Source organism: Primulina tabacum, chromosome 15 (assembly GCF_025594145.1).
Source record: "Primulina tabacum isolate GXHZ01 chromosome 15, ASM2559414v2, whole genome shotgun sequence".
Classification (NCBI taxonomy): Eukaryota; Viridiplantae; Streptophyta; class Magnoliopsida; order Lamiales; family Gesneriaceae; genus Primulina; species Primulina tabacum.
This window is the reverse complement of record NC_134564.1, coordinates 5798601-5826395: the sequence shown is the minus strand read 5'-3', so window position 1 is coordinate 5826395 and position 27795 is coordinate 5798601. Positions and strand designations below refer to the sequence as shown.

General features: G+C 36.2%; 1 pseudogene; it reads left to right on the top strand.

The window, feature by feature from the left end:
- Positions 1-2774: 2774 nt before the first annotated feature.
- LOC142525835 (rac-like GTP-binding protein ARAC3) lies at positions 2775-27001 on the top strand (annotated as a pseudogene).
- Positions 27002-27795: the final 794 nt, after the last annotated feature.

Genomic DNA, 27795 nt, shown 5'->3' with positions numbered 1-27795 from the left:
AAAAGTTATTTGGATTTATTTGTTATTTTTCACAATCAATTTTAAATATGATTTGATTTTTTGCAGCTATGACAAACATAAAAAATTGTAAATATAGTTATCCCTTATTATTATTATTATATCTTTATTTTGCAGTGTTCAAAAGAGAGTGCTATTTTTACATTTAAAAAAATTATATACATTCCACCTTTACTTTTACACTAAAAATCCACAAACAATTCTGAAAAAAAAAAATGCAATTTATTAATAGCTCATTCTTATTAGTTTATAATTGCTCTCCCAGTTACTATAGTAAATCATCTAAAACTTCAATTACTCGAAAAATAATATAATTAAATTCTTTCAAATATCCATCAATAGAAAAACTAACAAAACGAACGTCAATGATGTCATATATGAAACAATTGCTATTTTTATTTCATTTAATTTGTGTTTAAATATATTCATAACAAGCAATATTCCTACATAAAAAAAGCAATATTTCATTCCTTTTTATTTTTATTTTTTTCTATATCTCCTATCTTTATCTTTAAAAAACTGTAATTTAGCTAATTATAATATCAATTTTGATATATTGTCTACCAATCGTGTTCATCGTTGATGTGGAATTCATATATTGGATGTTATGAACCATATTAAAATTATACATCTAATAGGTAAATATCACCTCAGCGATGAGCATATAGGTGAACATGATTTGATCAAAATTAATTAGAATATCTAAGGCAAAGAGACATTGATAATATTTTTTTTATCTCAAAAGAAAGTTTCTAGACTCATAATATTTTTACTAAACAGGATTATATATACAACCTGAAGGAGATATAAGAAATTTTTTGTAATTTCCGAGATTTTTATTCTGTTAATCTTTAATTATTGATTATGAATTGATGTGATTATAGACGGACCACTCCGAGACCAGATTTGGTAAAGCATGTGATATTGTATGTGTGAGGACAGAAGGTCTCGCGCATATGCGCGACACGAGGCGCGCATATGCGCGAGCAGGGCAGAGAACCTCGCGCATATGCGCGAGACAGGGCGCGCATATGCACGAGCATGTGAAAGATACAAGTGCCGAGAAAGTAGGTCTCGCGCATATGCGCGGGGTCAGGGCGCGCATATGCGCGAGCAGAAGAAATGTTAGGCGCCGAGACCAATAGGTCTCGCGCATATGCATCGATGGAGGTCGCGCATATGCACGAGACGTGCAGCTTGAAGAGTGAGCCATGTTTCTTGGCCATGCATAATATATATATGAACTCTTCATTGTTCCCTCAGAAGCTTCAGAAAGAAACGAGAAGTCCCTGGAGAAAATTCAAGTTCTTGATATTAGAATTTGATTTTGCGCAAGATCCGACCGTCTGATTTTCAATCCGACTTCAGTACAGTGTTCCTCTCGACAAAGACTTCAAAAGGACGTAAGTTTTACTACTTTCTTTTATGATTTGAAAATATGATATTGAAGGAATCAGAGTTTGATCTATATTATCTGTTCTTGAGATTGTTGTAATTGTAGAATCGAAACCGGATCGAAGAAAAGATACCGTATGAAATTGTTATCATTTTCAGATTTGATTTGATTGAGAATATACAGATTTATATCAGATTGAGTTTGTTATCGATTATGAGTTATGATTTGTATCTGTTGATATTGTATTGCTGGGTATATCGAGATTGTGCTGTTATGCCGTCGAAACAAAATTAGATTGGGTTCTGATTATATCCAGTATTGGTTGGGTTGTATATTGATATTGTACTTCTCAATAATGTCATTGCCAGATTGAGTATTGACAGCTTCGAATTCAAGACTTCGTCAGATCGACAAAAGAAAGGTATAAATCAATGTTAAACCGAGAAGATACGACTCGAGTTAGATTCGACTTGAGTTTCCCAAAACCACATACTTTATTTATTGCATTGATGTTTGCAATTCATGAGATTGATATACTTAGTCTATTGATTTATAGCAAAGCATGAGTTAGAGTCTTGGGCAGATGTGCCTAGTCATTGGCAGAAGTGCCAGGTCACTGGACATTTGGTGATATCGATGTGCTTAGGAGTAGATCGACTCCTATTGTAGAGATTCAATATAGAATGCCAAAGTCTGAGAATAAGAACGTACCACCATCTAACTGGGAGAGTAGGTGGGAGAATGTTGCGTTCTTATTCGACCGGGATCCCTAGATTAGAGAAGAGTCGAGTCAGAGATTATGAGTCAAAGAGTCTGATTTACAGTTTTATATCGATTCATGTCTTTTAGATTGTAATGCATGTTATTGATAACTGTTCCATGCTTTAATATCTGTTTATATGATTGCATGTCTACGTTGTTTATACTGGGAATATATTTCTCACCGGAGTTAACCGGCTGTTGTTGTGTTTGTATGTGTGCATGACAACAGGTGGGACAGGATCAGGGTCGAGAAGAGGATGAGAGATTGAGATTTAGCGTGGAGATTCGAACCCAGAAGTAGAGTTGTTTTCATTACCTGATATGTAGTGAATGAACAGTAGTTTGTTATGAATTACTTTTGTACAAGACTTGTACTTTTGATCTGGAAATTGATCTTGTAAAAGAAATAAGATTTATTTCATATGTTGCGCACTCATGTATTTTAAAAAAAAAATTATGACTCAGTTTACTTAATTGTTACATTTGATCCTAATACTGATTAAGAAGATGAATTAGCGTCCGGATCCCCACATTTTTAAAATTAGTGTAAATAACATTTATTTTTCCAAAAATGTAAAAATTGTACGCGCAATCAATCATGTGGCATCTGCTGGCAAAATGTTGGATTGATTCTCTCTCAATCATGCAACTCAACACTTCTCTCTAGCTGGTGACTACTGAATTAGTGTGCTTCGTGACTGCATTGTGTTGTTATGTCAGTGTTGGAACTTTCAGATAGTTTCATACGAGGGTAACCAGAATGTAATTTGGCGGAGTGGTGGTAATGGTGTAACTCAAATCTTTTAAACCGCACAGAAGTTCAAGCACTACGGTTCGATCGTTCTTCCAGCAAGGACAATTATTGCACCCAACAATCTCCCACAATAATTGCACTTCTTGCAATCAATGGGAATCAAACCCATTAACTTGGTTCTGACACCAATTGTAGGAACCCGTTTTGATATCTTGTCACGTGACATATAAACAGGATTACGTCCCAACTGTTTTTGACAATTTTAGCACCAATGTCGTGGTGGATGGAAACACAGCCAATCTAGGATATGGGATACTGCTGGTAGAATGGTTGTTGGTTATTTCCTTGTTCACTTTTAAAGAGACTAGCCAGTTACTGACCAGACAATTGCACGACTTATTAATTAGGCCAGGAGGATTACAATAGATTAAGGCCATGGAGCTGATGTTTTTATACTTGCATTCACCCTCATTAGCAAGGCCAGCTATGAGAATATTTCCAAGAAGGTTAGACTTTTGTTCTGATGCTGTAACAGATTTGTCCTTTCTTTTTTGCAGTCTTCCTTTCTCACTGTTTTCCTTTCCTTTGATAATTATTCCCCAAAAGAAATAAAAAATAAAAATCAGATGGTTCGGCTGAATGTTACTTTAGCTAGAGTAATGGCCAATACAATTTGGCTCTAACGGACAGTATTCTAACCTTCTACCCTTTCTTTGACAATATTTGCACTTTGCTCTATCAGTTAAGCTGATGGATTTTTCAAAATTTCCAACTCCCCGTCTCCGTTCCCTTTCTGATAACCTTTGGAATTCAAAAAATTGATGATGATTGTTTTTCTGTTTTTTCTTTTGCATGTTCAGTGGATATCTGAATTGAGGCACTATGCTCCTGGAGTTCCAGTAATCCTTGTTGGAACAAAGTGAAAGGGGATCGGTTACGGTGCCCGGATGTGCAACGGAAGTTTTAAAAAAATGATTTTCAACAAGTGAAAACCGAGCACCCACTAGTAGTGTAGCAAATAACATAACACAAAATATGTCATATATAGTGTGTTTAGAGAGTTACCTATCAATCACAAGGATTGATGTTTTGACTCCTAACCAAGTTGTAAACAACTTGGCTCTTGAATGGCAAGACAAATCTTCAAGCCTCCTTGTTCTTGAACTCATTCCTTCAAAATTAGGTCCACCACTAATAAAGCTAGAAGCTACTCTAATTTTGCACTAGAAAAATTAGAGTATTTTTCATTGAGAGGACTAAGCTTTCCTCAACCAAAATGAAGAGAAAAATTGAGGAGAAAAGACATCAAAATTTCGGCCATAGGTAGGGGAGGAGAGAAGGAGGAGAGTTTTCTTGGTGTGTGAAAAAGTTAAAGTTAGCATGTGCATGCCATGTCAAGTTTATTGAAAAAGTTGTCCCCCAACTCTTCACCTCCCCATGCATGCAATTCTATTTGGGCTTGTAACAATTACAAGGCCCATTGACTTTAATTTAATTGTCTCAAACAAATTTGAGACCAATTAAACCTTACTTGATTTTACTCAAGCCCACTATATAAATAATTATTTCTAGTTGGGCTCTACAAGGCCCAATGTTGTTTAATTAATTCAACACTTGAATTAATTTAATTATTTGTACTCTACTAGGCCCACTAGTGTTTAATTAATTCAACACTTGAATTAATTTAATTTAGTCCATAATAATGTTTATGAAAACCACAATTTTCAAATAAATTATTTATTTGGTCAAATTTTAATTTAGGAACACTTCCTCAAATTAAAAGTTACATTCTCCTTATAGAAGTCATACTTCTATTTTTATTTGTGCTTATATACTCCTTTATAAGACGTTCAACACATTGAACTATTTTAATTCTCAACGAGTCTAAAAAGTTAGCACTTGTGTGACCCTCAATGGTTCAATGATACAACTAGCCGTGGGTTCACATCACAATGTGATTCGGGACTAAACAAGTCCTTATTCGAGCATATCCCAGTTGCTCCATTCTTACTTATCAACTCCTTGATAATAAGAACGTCAGAACTCAAGTCTGATAGTACCCAACCAATCATGTTAAACGCCTAGCAGCATCGCTTACATGATTCCCTAGGTATCAAATGATAGTGCCTGCAAGAACCAATCTATTATGGTTAGCGTACAGTACGGTCCCTTCATCTCATATATCCCGACCGATTCGACAATTATTGGTATATCAAGAGCTGTCAAAGAATCGATATTATGTGTCATGTCGTAGTTGCATCGATGGTGTAATCTATGAAACCCCTTTCATAATTACCACCATACTCTGATCAGAGATTTCATACTACATATACATGTGATCACATAGGATATCCATACACGAAGGTAAGCGGTGAATCCCCGACTACAATGCATCGACTCCTATATGTTTCGAAAAAACACCCAACCTTGCCACCTGATGACCCCATGAGAGTCAGTAAACAAGTCAAAGTGCAATGCTAGCACATAGAGTCTCAATGTTGTCCCGGGTCATAAGGACTAATTGTGTACAACCATAAACTAGGACGTTTCCACTCGATAAGTGAGAACCACTTGGAAAGTTCTTTATGGAGGGTTGTTCAGTGCACTCTACAAGTAGCACCTATCTGCATGTTCGGACATCACAATGTCCCCTACCAATGAAACATGGTACTCACATCGCAGATACTAGTCTCAAACTCAAGCAACCTATATCCTTCTTAGCGGCGGCTGAATCGACTAGGAACTGTTTAGAATATACAGTATTCCAAATATGAGTTTCATGATACTCATCATATGAGCATCTCATATTCTTTCTACTATTTGTATATTCAAGGACTTTATCTATGCAACTAGCATGGGTATACAGAAAAAGATGTGCCAAAACAATAATTTCAAATATTATTAAAATAAATATTGTTTATACATAGAGTTTCATTGTGAACACTCGGCTAATACTTGGCTCGACGGGCACCTACTCTAACAATCTCTCACTTGCACTAGAGCCAACTACCCATATGCTTCAAACCCATCGATTCGCGATGTTTCTCGAATAATGGTCCAGGTAAAGGCTTAGTTAGTGGATCAGCAACATTATCTGCGGAGCCGACTTTGTCAATCGACATTTCTCCTCTTTCAACAATCTCTCGGAGGATGTGGTACTTTCTCAATACATGTTTGCACTTCTGATGAGACCTTAGCTCCTTTGCTTGAGCTATAGCTCCCGTGTTGTCACACAATACCGGGACATGAGCAACTCTATTAGGAATCACGTCCAACTCTTGGACGAAATTCCTTATCCAAACAGCCTCCTTTGCTGCAGCTGATGCAGCAATGTATTCTGCCTCACTGGTGGAATCCGCTGTACTGTCTTGCTTGGAACTCTTCCAAGAGACAGCAGCACCATTGAACATGAATACGAACCCAGAGGTTGACTTCGAGTCATCGATATCGCTTTGGAAGCTAAAGTCGGTATAGCCTTCCAATTTCAGTTCTCCACCCCCATAGACCAAGAACAACTTATTGGTCCTTCTCAAATACTTGAGGATTTCTTTCACAGCTTTCCAGTGTGGAAGACCAGGGTTCGACTGATATCTACTCACTACACTTAGTGTAAAAGCCACGTCAGGACGTGTAGATATCATCCCATATATGATAATACCAATCCTAGATGCATACGGAATGCGTGTCATCGCCGCTATCTCTGCTTCAGTCTTGGGAGATATAGACTTGGATAGGGACACGCCATGACACATTGGTAGATGTCCTCTCTTGGACTCATCCATCGAGAACCGCTTCACGATGGTATCAATGTATGTGGACTGAGTGAGACCAAGCAATCTTCTCGATCTATCTCTATAGATTTGTATTCCCAATGCAAAAGATGCTTCACCCAAGTCCTGCATCGAGAATTTACTCGCTAACCATATTTTAGTTGATTGCAACATTCCTACATCATTCCCAATGAGTAGAATGTCATCAACATAAAGCACCAGGAATGTCACAGCACTCCCACTGACCTTCTTGTACACACAGGGTTCCTCAGGATTCTTATTAAAACTAAACTCTTTTATTGTACTATCGAATCTAAGATTCCAAATCCTAGATGCCTGCTTTAGTCCATAAATAGATCTTTGAAGTTTGCATACCATATGCTCACTTCCGATAGATGTAAACCCTTCAGGTTAAGGCATGTAAATCTCTTCCTTAATATCCCCATTAAGAAATGCTGTCTTGACATCCATCTGCCATAACTCATAGTCATAACATGCAGTTATGGCTAGCAATATCCTTATAGACTTGAACATTGCAACTGGAGAAAAAGTTTCCTCAAAGTCAACTCCTTGTCTTTGAGTATATCCTTTTGCCACCAATCGCGCCTTGAAGGTCAATACCTTCTCATCCGCCCCAAGTTTCCTCTTGTAAATCCATTTACACCCTATGAGAACAGTTCCCTCAGGTGGATCCACAAGATTCCACACTTGGTTCGAATGCATGAAATTCATCTCAGATTCCATTGCTTCAAGCCACTTTGATGAATCGGCATCAGATAACGCTTCCTTGAAGGTCCTTGGATCACATCCATGGTTAGGCTCATCATGGCCCTCTTCAAGAAGCAGACCATACGTCATAGGTGGTCTCGAGACTCTCTCGGGTCTTCTAGGAGCTTGTATCTCCTCTCTTGGCTCTTCGGGTGTGGGTTCTTCAATTGTGGGTTTCTCTTGAACATCTTCGAGTTCTACCATCTCTCCTTTTCTATCCAATAGAAATTCTTTTTCCAAAAAGGTTGCATTCATAGAAACAAACACCTTTGTTTCTTGGGGATGATAGAAATAATATCCAACTGAATTCCTTGGATATCCCACAAAGTAACATAAAATGGATCGACTATCCAATTTATCTCCCACTCCTTCTTCACATAAGCAGGGCATTCCCGTATTCTAAGATAAGAATATTTGGGAGGCTTACCCATTCATATCTCATATGGTGTCTTATCAACTGCCTTTGAATGGACATTGTTCAACAACAGTGCCGTTGTCTCAAGCTCATATCCCCAAAAGGATGGCGGCAACTCCGTGAACCCCATCATAGACCGAACCATGTCCATCAAAGTCCGGTTACGACGCTCCGAAACACCATTCAACTGTGGTGTAGCAGGCAGAGTCCACTGCGAGAGAATCCCATTCTCCCTAAGATACTCTTGGAACTCGGCACTCAAATACTCACCACCTCGATCCGATCGAAGTGACTTGATGCTTTGTCCAACTATTTCTCTACTTCACTTCCAAATTCTTTGAACCTTTCAAAGGCTTCAGACTTGTATTTCATCAAATACACATACCCATACCTTGAAAAGTCATCGGTAAAGGTGATGAAGTAGGCATGTCCATGCTTAGTGGTGATGCTAAGCGGACCGCACACATCGGTATGGATCAAATCCAATAACCCTTTGGCTCGCTCCACATGGCCCTTAAAGTAAATTTTAGTCATCTTTTCTTTTAGACATGATTCACAAGTTGGGAGATAATTAATATCATACATATCAAACATGCCCACTCCCACTAGGTTGTTCATCCTTCTTAGGGAAATATGTCCTAATCGAGCATGCCATAATTGTGCCGAATTTAGAGTATCTTGTTTTCGCTTGTTTGTTATTGTTATTGCTTGGACATTGTTTAGTGGAATATCTTTCAATTTTAAGTTATAGAGATCGTTTTCAAGTTCTCCAGTACCAATTAAACATTCATTCTTGTAAGTATTGCAAACACCTTTGCTAAATAAACAAAAATATCCATCTTTATCAAGCATAGAAATAGAAACAATGTTTTTCACCAAATCAGGTACAAATAAAACATCTCTTAAAATCAACTTAAAATCATTGTTCAACAATAAGTAAACATCTCACACGGTCTTGGCAGCAACTCTTGCTCCATTTCCCAACCTCAAGAAGGTCTCACCTTCCCTAAGTCTCCTACTTCTTCCCATCATTTGTAAATCATTACAGAGATGTGAGACACAGCCGGTATCCAATACCCAAGGGCCAAGGAATAGAGTTAATTGAAATGTTTACTTCAATATAGAACATACCGTTTTCAGAACCCTTCTAGGCAAGATATTCTCTGCAGTTACGCCTCCAATGTCCAGGCCTTTTGCAGTGATGACAAATATCAGCAGTCTTGTCAGCCTTTACTGGTGTGGCTGCCACAACGGGATTCGGAGCTTGCCTCTTCAAGGGCACGTTTTTCTTGGGACGTTGGAAAGAACGCTTCTTCCCCTTCCCAGGTGGACCAGTCTTCATACCAGATGAAGAGCCCACATAAAGAAGCGACTACTCATCTTTCATAGAAGCCTGCATATAACACTCGGCTTTCAAGTCATGGTCACACCATTCCTTGTAAGTCTGCAATTCCTCATGAGTGCAGTCAGTCGGAGCCTCAACAGGGGGCGACTCAGTAAGTGTATACGCTATCCTTTCCGAATTCAAGACGATTTTCAGATTTCTTAGCCAATTGAGGTAATTAGGTCGGGTTAATACGTGTTTGTCGAGTATTACAGATAGCGAATTGTGAATCGAAGACATTGTCAAAAAGTACTGAAAAGTAAAACAGATAAATGTTAGTGACTATTTTAAAATATTTAGTAAGATATGAAGTATGGACTTTTACTTCATAAATTTTTTTACTCCCACTGTTTTGACATTTTTCACTACCATGAATTGAAAACAGGAAACTCTTTTCCTCAGTAGGTACGTAAGATCCAATTAGCAAATTATGATCCCGAATAATATCAGCCAATCACAATTCCTAAGAGGTAGTTTCCAATTGCATCACCATGCAACCCTCTACGTAAACTTTTGTCTCACGTTTGATTAGGACCCAATAATATGACGTCGTTCATCTTTACGTGTCAAGCCTTACCCATCGATGTTGAACCTTAATGGACGGTCGCCATGAGTTCCCCCCAATAATATAAGCCGAGCCCCGAACACGGGTAATGTTCATCATGCACCCATTGTCGATGGAAGACATGAAAATTATAAAAAACTTTATAATTCCCCTTTTCGAGTTTGATATTAATTTTGAATCTTATTCAAAATGAGGGTTTTTAATTTTGAAAGGTCTCATCATTAATTTTATTTAAAAGCTCGCCATGTTTGATCGTATGTTTGCCGGATTCATGCAACTTTGTTATTATCATAATAATAACACACATACTCATTATTTATAACATATCGTGCATATATTATAAACAGTAAACAAAACAAGGATGATCAATCGCCCCAAAACTAATGGCCCGTGTGAGCTAAGCATGAGCCTATGTCCAATCCTAGGAAAATGCATGGGATGCAAATGCAACTTTTACATAATCTTCCAATATTTACATGTCTTCGATCTTCATAATCATCAAGGACACAATCTTCCAATCTTGATCTTCCACTACATTAATATTTACAAATAAATATCCATGGCAAATAGGGATACATCTCATGGGGTGGGAACGGGCCATAAACCAAGCCCAATTTATAAATTGATAATTATTACAATCATTCAACACAAAATATCCTAGCATACACCTAGCAAATTTGGCTTGGGCTTTTGATTATTCTTTATGCATAATATCACATATCATACACCATCAATTAATTATCACAATAATCAATTGATCCAATATTTATATCTTGATCCAATCACTAACCGTCACGATTATAAACTAAATTAACAAAGTATACAAACTCCTTTGTCTACTTTCTAATTAATTTATTTATAACCGAATTTCTTGTAAATCACAATTTACTATAAATAATTAAAGTCCAACTTCGATTATTTATTTCATGAGAAAATATGTACAATTTTTGTAAATTTAAACTTAAGGGCCCAAAAAATCATTTTTCACCGAAAACATTTTGGCTCATTTAAATTCACAAATTGTATTAGCTATCTAATGGCCCAACAACTTCAAGGTCCATGACACTTTGATATTCCAAAACACTTTTGGAAACCCTAGTCGTCATCGCCGTCGCCGGAGCTCCGTTGCCGGATTCCGGCCAACTTGCACACAAATTTTTTTTTATTTTTCGAAGAGGGCCGTTCGGGTAGCCCCTCGGGATGCCCTTGCTGCCTGAAATGGGCAGCCCGATCTGCCCGAAATGGGCAGCAACATGCCGCCCGAAATATGCCCCAAAATGGCCTCGGTTTTTGTTGCAAAAATTATCTCATGCTGTTAAAAATTGTCCTCAATATAATATCATGTATTTGCTACACTAAAATTGTAACCATAGCTCTTGATACCACTTGAAAGGGGATCGGTTACGGTGCCCAGGATGCGCAACGAAAGTTTTAAAAAAATGATTTTCAACAAGTGAAAACCGAGCACCCACTAGTAGTGTAGCAAATAACATAACACAAAATATGTCATACATAGTGTGTTTAGAGAGTTACCTATCAATCACAAGGATTGATGTTTTGACTCTAACCAAGTTGTAAACAACTTGGATCTTGAATGGCAAGACAAATCTTCAAGCCTCCTTGTTCTTGAACTCCTTCCTTCAAAATTAGGTCCACCACTAACAATGTAGAACTACTCTAATTTTGCACTAGAAAAATTAGAGCATTTTTCATTGAGAGGACTAAGCTTACCTCAACCAAAATGAAGAGAAAAATTGAGGAGAAAAGACAACAAAATTTCGGCCATAGGTAGGGGAGGAGAGAAGGAGGAGAGTTTTCTTGGTGTGTGAAAAAATTAAAGTTAGCATGTGCATGGCATGTCTAGTTTATTGAAAAAGTTGTCCCCCAACTCTTCACCTCCCCATGCATGCAATTCTATTTGGGCTTGTAACAATTACAAGGCCCATTGACTTTAATTTAATTGTCTCAAACAAATTTGAGACCAATTAAACCTTACTTGATTTTACTCAAGCCCACTAGTTAAATAATTATTTCTAATTGGGCTCTACAAGGCCCAATGTTGTTTAATTAATTCAACACTTGAATTAATTTAATTTAGTCAATAATAATGTTTATGAAAATCACAATTTTCAAATACATTATTTATTTGGTCAACTTTTAATTTAGGAACACTTCCTCAAATTAAAAGTTACATTCTCCTTATAGAAGTCATACTTCTAAGCCGTTCAACACATTGAATATTTTAATTCTCATCGGGATCTAAAAAGTTAGCACTTGTGTGACCCTCAATGGTTCAATGATACAACTAGCCGTGAGTTCACATCACAATATGATTCGGGACTAAACGTGTCCTTATTCGAGCATACCCCAGTTGCTCCATTCTTATTTATCAACTCCTTGATAATAAGAACGTCAGAACTCAAGTCTGATAGTACCCAACCAATCATGTTAAACGTCTAGCAGCATCGCTTACATGATTCCCTAGGTATCAAATGATAGTGCCTGCAAGAACCAATCTATTATGGTTAGCGTACAGTACGGTCCCTTCATCTCATATATCCCGACAGATTCGACAACTATTGGTATATCGAGAGCTGTCAAAGAATCGATACTATGTGTCATGTCGTAGTTGCATCGATGGTGTAATCTATGAAATCCCTTTCATAATTACTATCATACTCTGATCAGAGATTTCATACTACATATACATGTGATCACATAGGATATCCATACACGAAGGTAAGCGGTGAATCCCCGACTACAATGCATCGACTCCTATATGTTTCGACAAAATACCCAACCTTGCCACCTGATGACCCCATGAGAGTCGGTAAACAATTCAAAGTGCAATGCTAGCACATAGAGTCTCAATGTTGTCCCGGGTCATAAAGACTAATGGAGTACAACCATAAACTAGGACGTTTCTAATCGATAAGTGAGAACCACTTGGAAAGTTCTTTATGGAGGGTTGTTCAGTGCACTCTACAAGTAGCACCTATCTGCATGTTCGGACATCACAATGTCCCCTATCAATGAAACATGGTACTCACATCGCAGATACTAGTCTCAAACTCAAGCAGCCTATATCCTTCTTAGCGGCGGCTGATTCGACTAGGAACTGTTTAGAATATACAGTATTCCAAATATGAGTTTCATGATACTCATCATATGAGCATCTCATATTCTTTCTACTATTTGTATATTCAAGGACTTTATCTATGCAACTAGCATGGATATACAGATAAAGATGTGCCGAAATAATAATTTCAAATATTATTAAAATAAAGATTGTTTATACATAGAGTTTCATTGTGAACGCTCGGCCAACACTTGGCTCGACGGACACCTACTCTAACTCAAAGCTTGGTCAGAATCTCTTTAAACTCTCCTTTTAATGCATTTATATGAATTTCCTACTGTCTTGTTAAATGAATGTCTACTGTACTTGTGCCAGCCATTTCTGTTGGGAAAGATAGCCAAGTTAAATAACTTTTCGTACAGCGGAAGCGTTGATTCTTTTCCCTTTAGCGATAACATCGGATCAAAATATTTTCACGATATCAACAATGATGAAGAAAATGACACAAGGATTTTTACGTGGAAAACCCAAATTAGGGAAAAACCACGAGACCAAATTCCAACAAAAGAAATCTCCACTATATCAATAATGGGTACAAATCCTTCCTATAACAATAGGAGATAACAACAATTATCCCTAGAAAAACTTAGGAGACACCAAGAACTTCAAGAATAATTATCCTTGGATGACATACTCAATCTCACTTTCAAAGTGGAACTCACACAACTCTAATCAAATAGAAAATTCTTTCTGATGTGGAAGATTGGACATTGCCGCAACCACAGAGCATAATAAAATTTATCTAAATGACTAGGCTATACAAGACTCAATTGCTTGTGTTTTTGCTTGTCTTGGGATGGATTGAATGGATGCAAATGTATGGTATTTATAGGAAAAATTTTGGGGTTGGTGAAGTGTGAATGATGGATGTGTTTTCAAAGTTTGGTAGCCTAATTTTGAACCAAACTTTGAAAAATACTTTGAATACAAAACATGCTTGAATTTGTCAACAATTCTCCCCCTCAAGCTTCATTTTGTAGATTCAAACAGACCTGCCACATTTCTACAGTTTTCCAGCTTTTCTTTGGACAATGACTTCGTAAACATATCAGAACCATTTGCATCTGTATGTATCTTCTCAAGATGTAACAATTTCTCGTTCAACGCATCTCGGATCCAATGATACCGTACATCAATATGCTTTGACCTTGAGTGTAAACTGGAGTTCTTACTCAGATGAATTGCACTCTGACTATCACAGTAGAGCGTAAATTTGTCTTGTCTCAAGCCTAACTCTTGTAGAAACTTCTTTAACCATAGTAGTTCTTTACATGCTTCAGTTGTGGCTATGTACTCGGCTTCTGTTGTGGACAATGCCACACACTTTTGAAGTTTTGATTGCCATGAGACTGCTCCCCCTGCAAATGTCATCAAGTATCCGGATGTGGACTTTCTAGAATCAACATCACCAGCCATATCTGCATCAGTATAACCTTCTAACACAGTTTGACTAGTTCCGAATCTCAAACAAAGCTTAGAAGTACCTCTAAAATATCGGAATATCCATTTCACTGCTGACCAGTGATCTTTGCCATGATTCGAGAGAAATTGACTTACCATGCCAACTGCATGAGCAATATCAGGTCTCGTACATACCATCGCATACATCAGACTGCCAACTGCTGAAGCATAAGGAACCCTTTCCATTTCTTTCTTTTCTTCCTCACTTGTGGGACATTGAATAGAACTTAGTTTGAAATGACCTGCAAGTGGAGTACCAACAGCCTTTGCCTTATCCATTTTGAATCTTTCAAGAACTTTCTCAATGTATTGTTCTTGAGATAACCATAATTTCTTATTGCCCATATCCCTGGAGATCTTCATTTCAAGAATCTGTTTTGCCGGTCCTAAGTCTTTCATTGCAAAATACTTGTTAAGCTCCCCCTTAAAGCTTTTTTATCTTGCTTGGATCATGACCAATGATCAACATATCATCAACATACAACAATAATATGATGATATCATTCTGATCATATTTCTTAACAAATACATAATGATCAGAATTGGTTCTGCTGTACCCATGATTCATCATGAATGTGTCAAACTTCTTGTACCACTGTCTTGGAGCTTGTTTCAACCCATACAAACTTTTGTTTAGTCGACACACCATATTCTTTTTGCCTTTAACTGTGAATCCTTCCGGTTGCTCCATATATATTTCTTCATCTAGATCACCATGAAGAAATGGAGTCTTAACATCGAGTTGTTCTATTTCCAGATCCATACTAGCTACAAGTCCCAAAACAACTCTGATAGAGGACATCTTCACCACTGGTGAGAAAATTTCATCAAAATCAACACCTTTCTTCTGGCTGAAACCCTTCACAACTAGTCTTGCTTTGTACCTTAGCCGTGATTTATTTTCTTCAGTCTTCAACCTTGTAAACCCATTTATTTTTGAGTGCTTTCTTACCTTTTGGTAGCTTTACTAAGTTGTAGGTGTGATTTTCATGAAGCGATTGCATCTCTTCTTTCATTGCTTCGATCCACTTATCTTTTTGTGTACTTGATACAGCTTCTTGGAAACTCTCTGCTTCTCCGCCATTAGTGATCATCAAATACTCATGTGGGTTGTATCTCGTAGAAGGTATTCTTTGTCTGGTGGACCTTCTGATCTCTATTTCTGAAGGTGGAGTTGAAGATTTGTTTTGAGCATCTATTGGCTCAACTATCTCGTCATGCTCAATTTGTGTTTCTCCCCCGTGATCCTGAATTGTGGGGAAATAAACATGGATCTAAATTTACAGGAATTTCTGAATTGGATGATTGTGATTGTTTGTTGTGTTCCACATCAGAACCAACTTCATCTTCGAGGAATACAACATCTCGGCTTTTAACAATCTTTTGATTCAACGGATCCCATAATCTGTATCCGAACTCTTCATGGCCATAACCCAAAAATATGCACTTTTTGGATTTTTCATCAAGCTTGGATCTTTCATCTTTTGGTATATGAACAAATGCTTTGCAACCAAACACTCTCAAGTGTTTGTATGAGACATCTTTCCCTGTCCAAACTTTGTTAGGAATATCACCATCTAACGAAGTTGATGGAGAAAGGTTGATCAAATCAATTGCAGTTCTCATAGCTTCGCCCCAAAAGGAATTGGGCATTTTGGAGTGTGATAACATACACTTTATCCTTTCACATATTTTCCTGATCATTCTTTCAGCTAGACCACTGTGCTGAGGGGTTTTTGGAAAATTTTTCTCAAGCCTGATACCATGAGTTATACAGTATTGCTCAAATGGACCTCTGTATTCACCACCATTGTCAGAACGAATACACTTCAGTTTCTTTCCTGTTTCTCTTTCAACTTTTGCGTGAAAATGCTTAAAGACCTCAAGGACATGATCTTTAGATTTCAGCGCAAAGCACCAGACCTTTCGTGAGAAATCATCAATAAAGGTGACAAAATACAGCGCACCACCGAGAGTTCTGTCTTTCACGTAACACAAATATATGTGTACTAACTCCAAGCGTTGAGTTTTCCTTGATGAAGAAAAACTTTGAAATGCAACTCTGTGTTGTTTTTCGGCCAAACAATCAACACAAGTTTCCAAATGCATACCAGATACTTCAGGAAGGAGTTTTCTCTTAGCCAAAGTTTCCATTCCCTTCTGGCTAATATGTCCAAGTCTCTTGTGCCACAACTCAATGGATGAGGTTTTTGTAGATGCATGAACCTCTCCATTTGATATTTTTGCTTGCATGAGGTAAAGAGAATTTTGCTTCATACCTCTAGCAATAATAAGAGATCCTTTGGTGAGTTTCCATTTCCTCCACCAAAGTGACTGGAACAACCATCATCATCAAGCTTGCTTGTAGAGATGATGTTAAATCGAATATCTGGAACATGTCGAACATCTCTGAGAATGAGATGACACCCTGTATCTGTCTCCAAGACAATGCTCCCCATACCAACGATCTCAGTCAAACCTTGATTGGCCATTCTAACTTTGCCAAAGTTTCCACTTGAGTAGGACGCAAACATATCTCTGTGTGGAGTAATATGATATGAATCTCCCGAGTCAATAATCCAATCAGTTTGCTGGTATGATATACTGACACATGCATCATCACTAAGGATTATAATATCTCCATCAGATGTAACTGCAGCTGTGTTTTTCTCTTCCGACTTTGTCTCATTCCTTTGATCTCTCTTCTTTTTTCTGCATTCTCTTTCATAGTGATTTGGACCTCCACAATAATGGCCCTTGAATTTTTTTCTGGTCTTGGACTTTCTTCTGGATTTGTCTCTTCCTTTATGAGGTCCTCTGGTGTAATTTCTTCCCCGATTATCAACGATTTCTGTAACTAATGCCTTAGTTTCAGAGTTGGCTTCTTGCTCCTTTCTTCTGGACTCTTCATTTAGAAGACAATCTTTGACTGTTTGTAATGTCAGTTTTCCATCAGGAGCAGAATTACTGAGCGACACCACAAGAGTATCCCAACTATCTGGCAAGGAGCTCAGTAATAATAGTGCCGTAACGTCGTCATCCAGGGTAATCTTCATGGTGATAGATTGGTTGATTAGACCCTGGTAAGCATTCAGATGCTCTGTCATATTTGCATTTTCTTTGTATCGCAGTCGTACAAGATTTCTGATAATCGAAGCTTTGTTCAAGGCATTCTTTCTCTCAAACATAGCTTCAATTTTTGTCCACAGAGCATCAGCTTTATTCTCGTTCGCGAAGTGATGAAAGATACTGTGTTCGATAAAATGTCGTATGAAACCGACAGCTTTTCGATGCAGTATAGTCCATTCTTCATTTGATAGGTTTTCTGGCTTGGCACTATCACCACTCAATGGCAAATACAGATCTTTGCAATATAGCAGGTCCAACATGCTTGCCTTCCATATGGAATAATTTGATCCGTTGAGTTTAAACATCCCTCCAATGGATTCTTCCATGTATCCTAACGTGGCTCTGATACTACTTGTTGGGAAAGACAACCAAGTTAAATAAATTTTCGTACAGCGGAAGCAGTTGATTCTTTTCCCTTTAGCGATAATGTCAGATCAAAATATTTTCACGATGTCAACAATGATGAAGAAAATGACACAAGGATTTTTACGTGGAAAACCCAAATTAGGGAAAAACCACGAGACCGAAGTCCAACAAAAGAAATCTCCACTATATCAATAATGGGTACAAATCCTTCCTATAACAATAGGAGATAACAACAACTCTTCCTAGAACAACTTAGGGGACACCAAGAACTTCAAGAATAATTATCCTTGGATGACATACTCAATCTCACTTTCAAAGTGGAACTCACACAACTCTAATCAAATAGAAAATTCTTTCTGATGTGAAAGATCGGACATTGCCGCAACCACAGAGCATACTAAAATTTATCTAAATGACTAGGCTATACAAGACTCAATTGCTTGTGTTTTTGCTTGTCTTGGGATGGATTGAATGGATGCAAATGTATGGTATTTATAGGAAAAATTTTGGGGTTGGTGAAATGTGAACGATGGATGTGTTTTCAAAGTTTGGTAGCCTAACTTTGAACCAAACTTTGAAAAATACTTTGAATACAAAACATGCTTGAATTTGTCAACAATTTCTGCATAACTTCAAGAAAATTAACCGTGCTGTTAAAATTGTCGTAAGATAAGCATGTGAAATGGCTGTTCCTTCAACTAGTTGGTTGCAGGATACAACACTGCCTAAGTTCCAGCGTATTAATGTGAAACTGTTGTTATTTACTCTTTCTGAACAAATTCCTCATGTATAGATCAAAGTCAGGAAATTTATTTTAACAGTAATTCATGCAATAATTTCTGGTGACCCATGAAATATTCATGCTACCTGAGGATAACCTTTACTGCCAAAATTTATAATTGAGAATAATGGATTGGATTCTTGGAATTTTAAGGAGGAAACGCATGAATGAATTATGATATGGCAAAGAAGATATTATTAAACATTCCTCTGCTGAAAATGAATTGGCATCAAAGTTATATTACATACCCGTGATGATTTGTATGTTTTCTATCTATTTTATGATTTGCTGTAATACGAGTTAGTAAACTTGTATGTTTCATTATAATTTGAGTTATCGCCAGAGAAACTCATCTATTGTCATTTTCTGTCTACCAGCTTCTTAATTGATAATATGTTAATTTCATCATAGTCCTTTGAAAATCAACTGTCGTTTCTACAGGCCCTGTTCAATTTTATATTTAATCATGTCAACATATCAGTTTAATTCCAAACTAATCATTAAAAAGATGACTAGGTTGTCAGAATTTTCCTCTAAAATCATGTTTTTACGTATACATAAACATGATATAATATGCGGAAGCGGATCGAGAATTACCTCCAGCCATTGAAAATTTGTTGAAGCTTTCTGATTTCTTTTCGATTGAAGCCTTCTAAACACTTCAACACTCCTTTAGATGGTGTATTTTCTGTATGAGATTGTGTGTTTAGGGACCTCAATGCCTTCGGTATTTATAGGCACACTCATACCATCACCGAGTGTTTTGGGAGCTCGAGATTCAAACCAAATTTGTATACGCATCTCAATTTTCAAAATTTGAGGCTGCCGTGTACAAATTTTTTCAACAATTGTTGGCAATGACCGTCGTCATTTTCAACACATTTATTTTACGGGTCACAATTTTCTTACATTCTCCCACTTGACCCGTATATCTCATTTATCATAGGAGAAATTAAAATACATGAATCATGGCGATAGGTCATCCAAAAACGATTATTATCTTCCATGTATCACAATGTATTATATCTCTCAAATAACTTAATGAATAAACCCTATGTTTATTCGAGGTCCAACTTTATTGATATTTTTCATGATAACTGAATATGTACATAACTGAATATGAAAAATATCATAACTTAATGAGTTTTATTAATTTTGTTTTTACAACAAAATTACATAAAAGAACCAAGTCCCATTCTTTCTATATGATCCTTGAATTTCAATGGTGGCATGCCTTAGTCAAAGGATCTGCAATCATCAATTCAGTGCTAATGTGCTCGATAACCATGGTTTTATCTTTAACACGTTCTCGTATGGCTAAATACTTAATGTCGATGTGCTTGCTTCGATTACCACTTTTGGTATTTTTAGCCATAAAAACAGCAGCTGAATTGTCACAATATATTCTTAATGGCCTAGATATAGAATCCATAATTCTAAGCCCTGAAATGAAACTCTTCAACCATACACCATGTGAGGTTGCCTCAAAACAAGATACGAATTCAGCTTCCATAGTGGAAGTAGCAGTCAATGTCTGCTTTGCACTTCTCCAAGATACAGCTTCACCATCTAGCATGAAAATATATCCTGAAGTGGATTTTCTTGAATCAATGCAACCAGCGTAGTCTGAATCAGAGTAGCCAATTACTTCCAAATTTTCAGTTCGTCTGAACATAATCATATAATCTTTGGTCCCTTGAAGGTACCTCATGACTTTCTTTGCAGCTTTCCAGTGATCTAAACCTGGATTACTCTGATATCTTTCCAACATCCCAACAATAAATGCAATGTCAGGTCTAGTGCAAACCTGAGCATACATCAAGCTTCCGACAGCAGAAGCATAAGGGATGTTTTTCATTTGTTCCCGCTCTAGATCATTCTTTGGGCATTGGCTCAAATTGAATTTATCACCTTTCACAACAGGAGCTATACTTGGTGAACAATCTTTCATCCGATATCTCTCTAACACTTTGTTTATATAGGTTTCTTGAGACAGACCTAGAATACCTCGAATTCTGTCTCTATGTATCTTAATGCCAATGACATAAGATGCATCACCCATATCCTTCATATCAAAGTTCTTAGAGAGGAATTGTTTCACCTCATATAACAAACATTTATCATTGGTTGCAAGTAATATATCATCCACATATAGAATAAGGAAACAAATCTTGCTCCCACTGACCTTCTGGTATATACATTGATCCATGGGGTTCTCAACGAATCAAAATGAAGAGATAACATCATGAAACTTTAAATACCATTGACGGGAAGCTTGTTTCAATCCATATATAAATTTCTTAAGATTACAAACCAATTGCTCACCATTACTAGAGAAGAATCCTTCAAGGTTGTTTCATATAAACCTCTTCCTCTAGTTCTCCATTGAGAAAAGCTGTTTTCACATCCATTTGTTGTAAATCTAAGTCAAAATGTGCAACTAATGCTAGAATGATACGGAGAGAATCTTTCTTAGATACAGGAGAAAAAGTCTCCTTATAATCGATTCCTTCCTGCTGAGTGAATCCTTTAGCAACGAGTCTTGCTTTATATCTTTCAATGTTGCCTAATGAGTCTTTCTTTGTTTTGAAGACCCATTTACATCCAATGTCTTTTACACCATCAGGCAATTGAACAAGATCTCAGACTCCATTAACTACCATAGAATTCATCTCTTCTTTCATAGCATTAAACCATAGTTTTGACTCATTACAACTCATGGCTTGTGAAAACGTTTCAGGATCATTTTCGGCTCCGATGTTAAAGTCCGATTCTTGTAAATACACAATATAATCACTAGATATTGCTGATCTTCTTATTCTAGTAGATCTCCTAAGGTTGTTTGGTTGATCAACAATTTCTTGTTGTTTTTCATTAACAACTTGATCTACTGGATTTTCATCAGCGATTTGTGGAACTTCAGTAATCGGTTGCCTAACACCCATTTGGTCTTGAGGGGTGTGAATAACGACCAATCTGTCATTTGAATAAGAGGGTTGTTCATTAATGTGATCATTTTCAAAAACTATGTCATGATCACTCCCACTAATCAAGTCATTTTCAAGAAATTTTGCATTTCGTGATTCCACAATTCTAGTGCTGTGAGATGGACAATAGAATCTGTACCCTTTGGATTTTTCAGCATACCCAATGAAATATCCACTTATAGTTCTTGGGTCCAGTTTCTTTTCATGTGGGTTATAAACTCTTATTTCTGAAGGACAACCCCAAACGCGTATATGTTGCAAACTCGGTTTCCAACCTTTAAATAACTCAAATGGCGTCTTTGGGACAGCCTTAGTTGGAACTCGGTTTATATATATACACAGCTGTCTTAAGAGCTTCAGTCCACAAAGATTTAGAAAGTTTGGAGATACTTAACATGCTCCTCACCATGTCCAATAATGTTCGGTTTCTCCTCTCAGCTACGCCATTCTGGTCCGGAGAACCAGGCATAGTATATTGGGCAACAATCCCATGTTCTTGGAGAAATTTCGCAAACGGACCAGATGCCTGTCCATTCTCAGTGTATCTACCATAATATTCTCCACCTCTATCAGTTCTCACGATCTTAATATGTTTTCCACATTGCTTCTCCACTTCAGCCTTAAAAACCTTAAAGGCTTCAAGTGCTTCGTTTTTGTTATGAAGCATGTAGATATACATATATCGTGAGTAATCATCAATGAAAGAGATGAAGTATTTCGGACTTTGCATGTCCATATCTGGACAACAAATATCTGAATGTATGATTTCTAATATTTCCATACTCCTCTTGGCACCCTTTTTAGACTTATTGGTCTGCTTTCCCTTAAAGCAGTTCACATAAGTCTTAAAATCAGTAAAATCTAAAGTACTGAGTACTCCATCATTTACTAATCTTTTAATTCTCTCTATGGAGATGTGTCTCAATCTTCTGTGCCACAATTTAGAGGAATCTTCATTTATAACACATCTTTTAATACCTCTTTGAACATACATAGTGGTGTTATTATTTTGTAAAGAAATAGAGAAAAGACCATCAATCATTGTACCATTTCCAATAAGATTTGATTTATAAAACAAATTTATTGATTTATCCAAAAGCTGAAATGAATAACCAATGGGTACAAGTTTTGAAACTGAAATTAAATTCCTAGAAAAACTAGGAACATAAAAGATCTTTTCTAATTTAAAATATAACCACTATTCAACACTAGGCAGCAAGTCCCAATAGCCTCCACATGCGAAGCCATCTTGTTTTCTGAATAGATGCTTCGCTCATTTTCTATTGGCTTCCTTAGGTTTTGCATACCCTACAAGGTATTTGTAATATGGATTGTAGAACCAGAATCAATCCACCATGTGTTATAAATTATATCAACCATATTAGATTCATAACAGACAAATGAAGTAGGAATACCTTTCTTTTCAATGCCAGTCCTTAAATTTATTGCAATCCTTCTTAATATGTCCCGTCTTTTTACAAAAGAAACACTTGGATTCTTTCTTGATGTCAGGTTGGGGTGGAATTATTCCTTTCACTTGGATTCTTTCTTGATGTCAGGTTGGGGTGGAATTATTCCTTTCCCTTTTCCCTTGACTTTGGCTTGCTTCTTATACTTTCCTTGTGTAGTCATAAAAACATTATCACTTGTTTCCATTAACAGCCTTCCTTCCTCTTGAACACACATGGTCATTAATTCATTAATTGACCATTTGTCCTTATGTGTGTTGTAAAAAATTTTGAAGGGTCCATATTGCTGTGGAAGAGTGCATAAAATGTAGTGCACTAAGAAAAATCTCAGACATTTCCACTTCAAGTGTCTTGAGCCGAGCTGCTATGTCCCGCATTTTCATGATGTGCTCTCGCACACCTCTCACACTGGTGAGCCTTAATGAAGAGAATTCCATAATTAGGGTGCTTGCAAGTGCCTTATCTGAAGACTGAAATTGTTCATCAATAGCCTTCAGTAATTCTCTGACATTATTATGCTGATCGACAGAACCACGCATACCAGCAGAGATTTTGGTCTTTATGAACATTACGCAGAGTCGATTAGATCGCTCCCATTTTTCATAAAGATCAACATCATCCGGAATGCTGTTTTCAGTAATAGCAGATGGTTCGTCTTTCCGTATAGCATAATCAATATTCCATCCATCCTAATTGAAGAAGAATTCTTTCTTTCCATATTTTATAGTTGTCGCCCTTTAGTTCGGGAATGTCACATTTCATATCAAAAAAACTCGCAGATTGCATAACTGCACAAAATATCATATGCTTAAAATTTTGAGATAATATCATGTTTTACCAATGTAATTCATGTTTTAAAATCTAGTGACATAAAATTTTCCCTGTGGGCTAAAATTTTAATTCAATAAGATTTTTTTTTTGTAACTTTATGATAAAACTATCAAAATATATTTTCCTTAAATCCTGTGGGTAAATTAAGAAAAATATAATTTGATATTTTAACCTACTTAGTTATATAAATATAATAAAAATCCCTGTGGGGTAAAATTTTTTATGTTTATATAATTAATTACAATTTATGTCCATTATATGATCCAAATCCACTTAATGCATAATTTTTCATAATTAAGGATGTTGTGGCTATTCCTCAATTATTTAAAATTATACGGTTAACCGGACAAAATTTGGCTTTACTTAATGCTTTATATAATAATTATTTCGCAATCAACACTTTCCAAGAGGGCTCCAGGAAAGATAGGTAGTGCTAAAGCCCTTTAAATACCTAACTCCTAGACAAAGCAACGTTCCTCAGGGAGACCAGTGGCTAGTCAATGCAGTTTAAACCGATCTATGAAGAACTCTCTCAGATCATGTTTTCTTACATCACCTTATAATTATTATTCAACTTAATTATCCACATTTATGTGAATCTTTATAAGCCAAAATTTTTTATTAAATAACTTTATATTCACTATTTTTTCTTAATATGAACAAATACGTTCCCCATCAGTTTTTCTCTTCAATCAGAGTAGTGATAAAGTGAGGATCACGTTTACATAAAAATGTGGGCTCCTCATCAGTTTTTCTCTTTTATCAGAGTAGTGATAAAGTGAGGATTATTTGTTCATTTGTGAATATCTGAAATATTTTATTATATTCACATCTTACTTGATATGTTTTTAATTATAAATAACTTAATATAATTTAATATGAACACAATGTGAATATTGTTTTTCCAAAATATTTTTCAATACAATTTGCATTTAAAAAACTTCAAAAATAAATGCAAGTATAATATTAAATTTGCATGTACACATCAAACACTTATCCATAATATTTGACATTTTATCTAACATGCAAAAATAATTTCTAAACATGTATTAGAAATTACGTTGAACTTGGAATTATTTCAATGTGTACAAATTATTTAACCAAATGCTATATGTATACCGAATTATACATATAACTTAATTACACATTAATTAATTAATTAATTATTTATTATTATTATTTTTATTTTAAAAATAATAATAATTATTATTAATGTTGCGAGACCCACCAATTTGATTTCAAATCAATTATTTTCCCGACAAAGCCTTAAAGAATGAAAGCCTAATATAATGAAAATTAACGTGTGGGTATTGTTTTGTAATAATTCCATGCACGCAATTATTGATTTCATATAGCTTCAATTCCATTACAGATAATCACAAGCATCCGAAGTCTTCTTCGTCTTCCGAAGGATTTCTCAAAATTTGCTCTCAAAAAATTTCTTTTAATTTTCAAATTTAGAAACTTTATACAATTTTCAAGATCTCATCCGAGAACTTCGAAGTGCAACGTGAAGAAATTTTCCGAAGAAATTTTCAGGTACGTAAACTTTCTTAAAATCCATATCCAAACTTCAAGCTTTTTACGCAAATAAAAAAAATTTCAAGGCAGAGGTATCAATGCTCTGATACCAAATGTCAGAATTTTCCTCTAAAATCATGTTTTTACGTATACATAAACATGATATAATATGCGAAAGCGGATCGAGAAATACCTCCATCCATTGAAAATTTGTTGAAGCTTTCTGATTTCTTTTCGACTGAAGCCTTCTAAACACTTCAACACTCCTTTAGATGGTGTATTTTCTGTATGAGATTGTGTGCTTAGGGACCTCAATGCCTTCAGTATTTATAGGCACACTCATACCATCACCGAGTGTTTTGGGAGCTCGAGATTCAAACCAAATTTGTATACGCATCTCAATTTTCAAAATTTGAGGCTGCCGTGTACAAATTTTTTCAACAATTGTTGGCAATGACCGTCGTCATTTTCAACACGTTTATTTTACGGGTCACAATTTTCTTACATAGGTTTTATAATGGTTCTCCTACACAACATGCATTTACATTTGGTGGGTGTTCAGACTTCAGTCCAAATGACCATGACTTGTCTCCTTTCAGATCTTCGTGAGGACAGACAATTCTTTGTAGATCACCCTGGATCTGTTCCCATCATGACTGCACAGGTATCTTGTTTTGTTTTCTGCTATCATGTTACGTACAGACTGACTTTACTAGCATAGAGACCATCCTTTCCCTCTTCCACGACGATAGACTGACGTATTATGTTCCTCCTAAAGAAACTTAATCTTCGCTTTTCGTTTCAAGGGAGAGGAGCTGAGGAAGTTGATTGAGGCTACTTCTTATATTGAGTGGAGTGCAAAGACACAACAGGTAATGCATATAATTTTCAAATTAAATACCTTATTTTGTAATATCCATAGCAAAATCGTATCAGTCACATGTCCAGTTTTGCGTCAGGACTCTAGCATAATAATCTATTATTTTGGATTTGTGTTCTTCTCTTGGTTTATGACGTAACAGCTTTCTTTATACTGTTCGTATTTTCCTTAATCTCCTACCCAATATTGCAGAATGTGAAGGTCGTCTTTGATGCCGCTATAAAAGTTGTTCTTCTGCCGCCGAAGCAAAGGAAGAGAAAGAAGAGAAAGGGTCAAAACGCTTCCAGTATATTATGAATGCTTAGTTAAGTGCCCATACTAGGAGAGGTAATCTTGTTGATTACTTGCCATATATTTTATGCTTATTTCCCTTTCACTTCACTTCGAGGTGGCAATTGCCATTAAGTTTGTAGTCTTGACCGACTGTATTAGATTGCTAACTCAAAACATCAAACAGTTGATTTTTCATTTGGGCTGGCTTATGATTTGTTTATCTACGAAACATACGTGAGGCGATGTTAAAAAGTCCTCATTTTTAGCCTAGTTGGTTTGATTTGTGCATTTGTGAGATAAGTCCTGAGTTGTGTTTCTTTAATGACTCCCATATATATTTTGAAACTGTCATATTGATACACTAAGAAACTGAGTTAAGTTGAAACTGTAAGCTTGCATGCATTTTCTTGCTTCCCAGAGTTTTATACTTTTATCTTTATTTATGCAATTTAATTTATTAGTGTTTTCTGGATCAAGAAGTATACAGTATGAAAGCTTGTTTTAAGAAGGACAGATAGCTGAGATAATTTAGACTGCGTTGTATTTGGTGTTAAATGATCTCTAATATTCTGACTGAATATGCTACTACAGTGTTGCATGAATTACATTGCTAACATATTTGGTGTTAAATGATTTCCAATATTCTGACTGAATATGCTACAAGGTGTTGCATGAAATACACTGCTAACATCTAGTTAGCCTAAGAAACACTGTTCAAATATTGAATCAATATAGCAAGGAATGAAACATCAAGCGTGACCAAAAGAAACTAAGGTAAATTGGAAATATATCTATAGTTTTCTAAGATTTGTGTATGGCATACCTATCATTACATTTATAGATTGTCCTACCATTCAATTATTAACATAAGATGATATTCACATTGTGGGGACCCGGACGCTAATACAGTTCTTAATCATTATTAATGTCAAATATAACAATTAAGAAAAGTGGGACTAAAATTTTTTTTTCTTTTTAAATTATAAGTGCGGAAACGTAATGTAAATCTATTTAATATACATATCAGTATAAAAGTACAAATCATGTACTACAAGTCTCTATCTCAACTAGGTTCAACGACTATACATCCAGTGCTGAATCATATTATGCTTCTGGGCCCGGATCT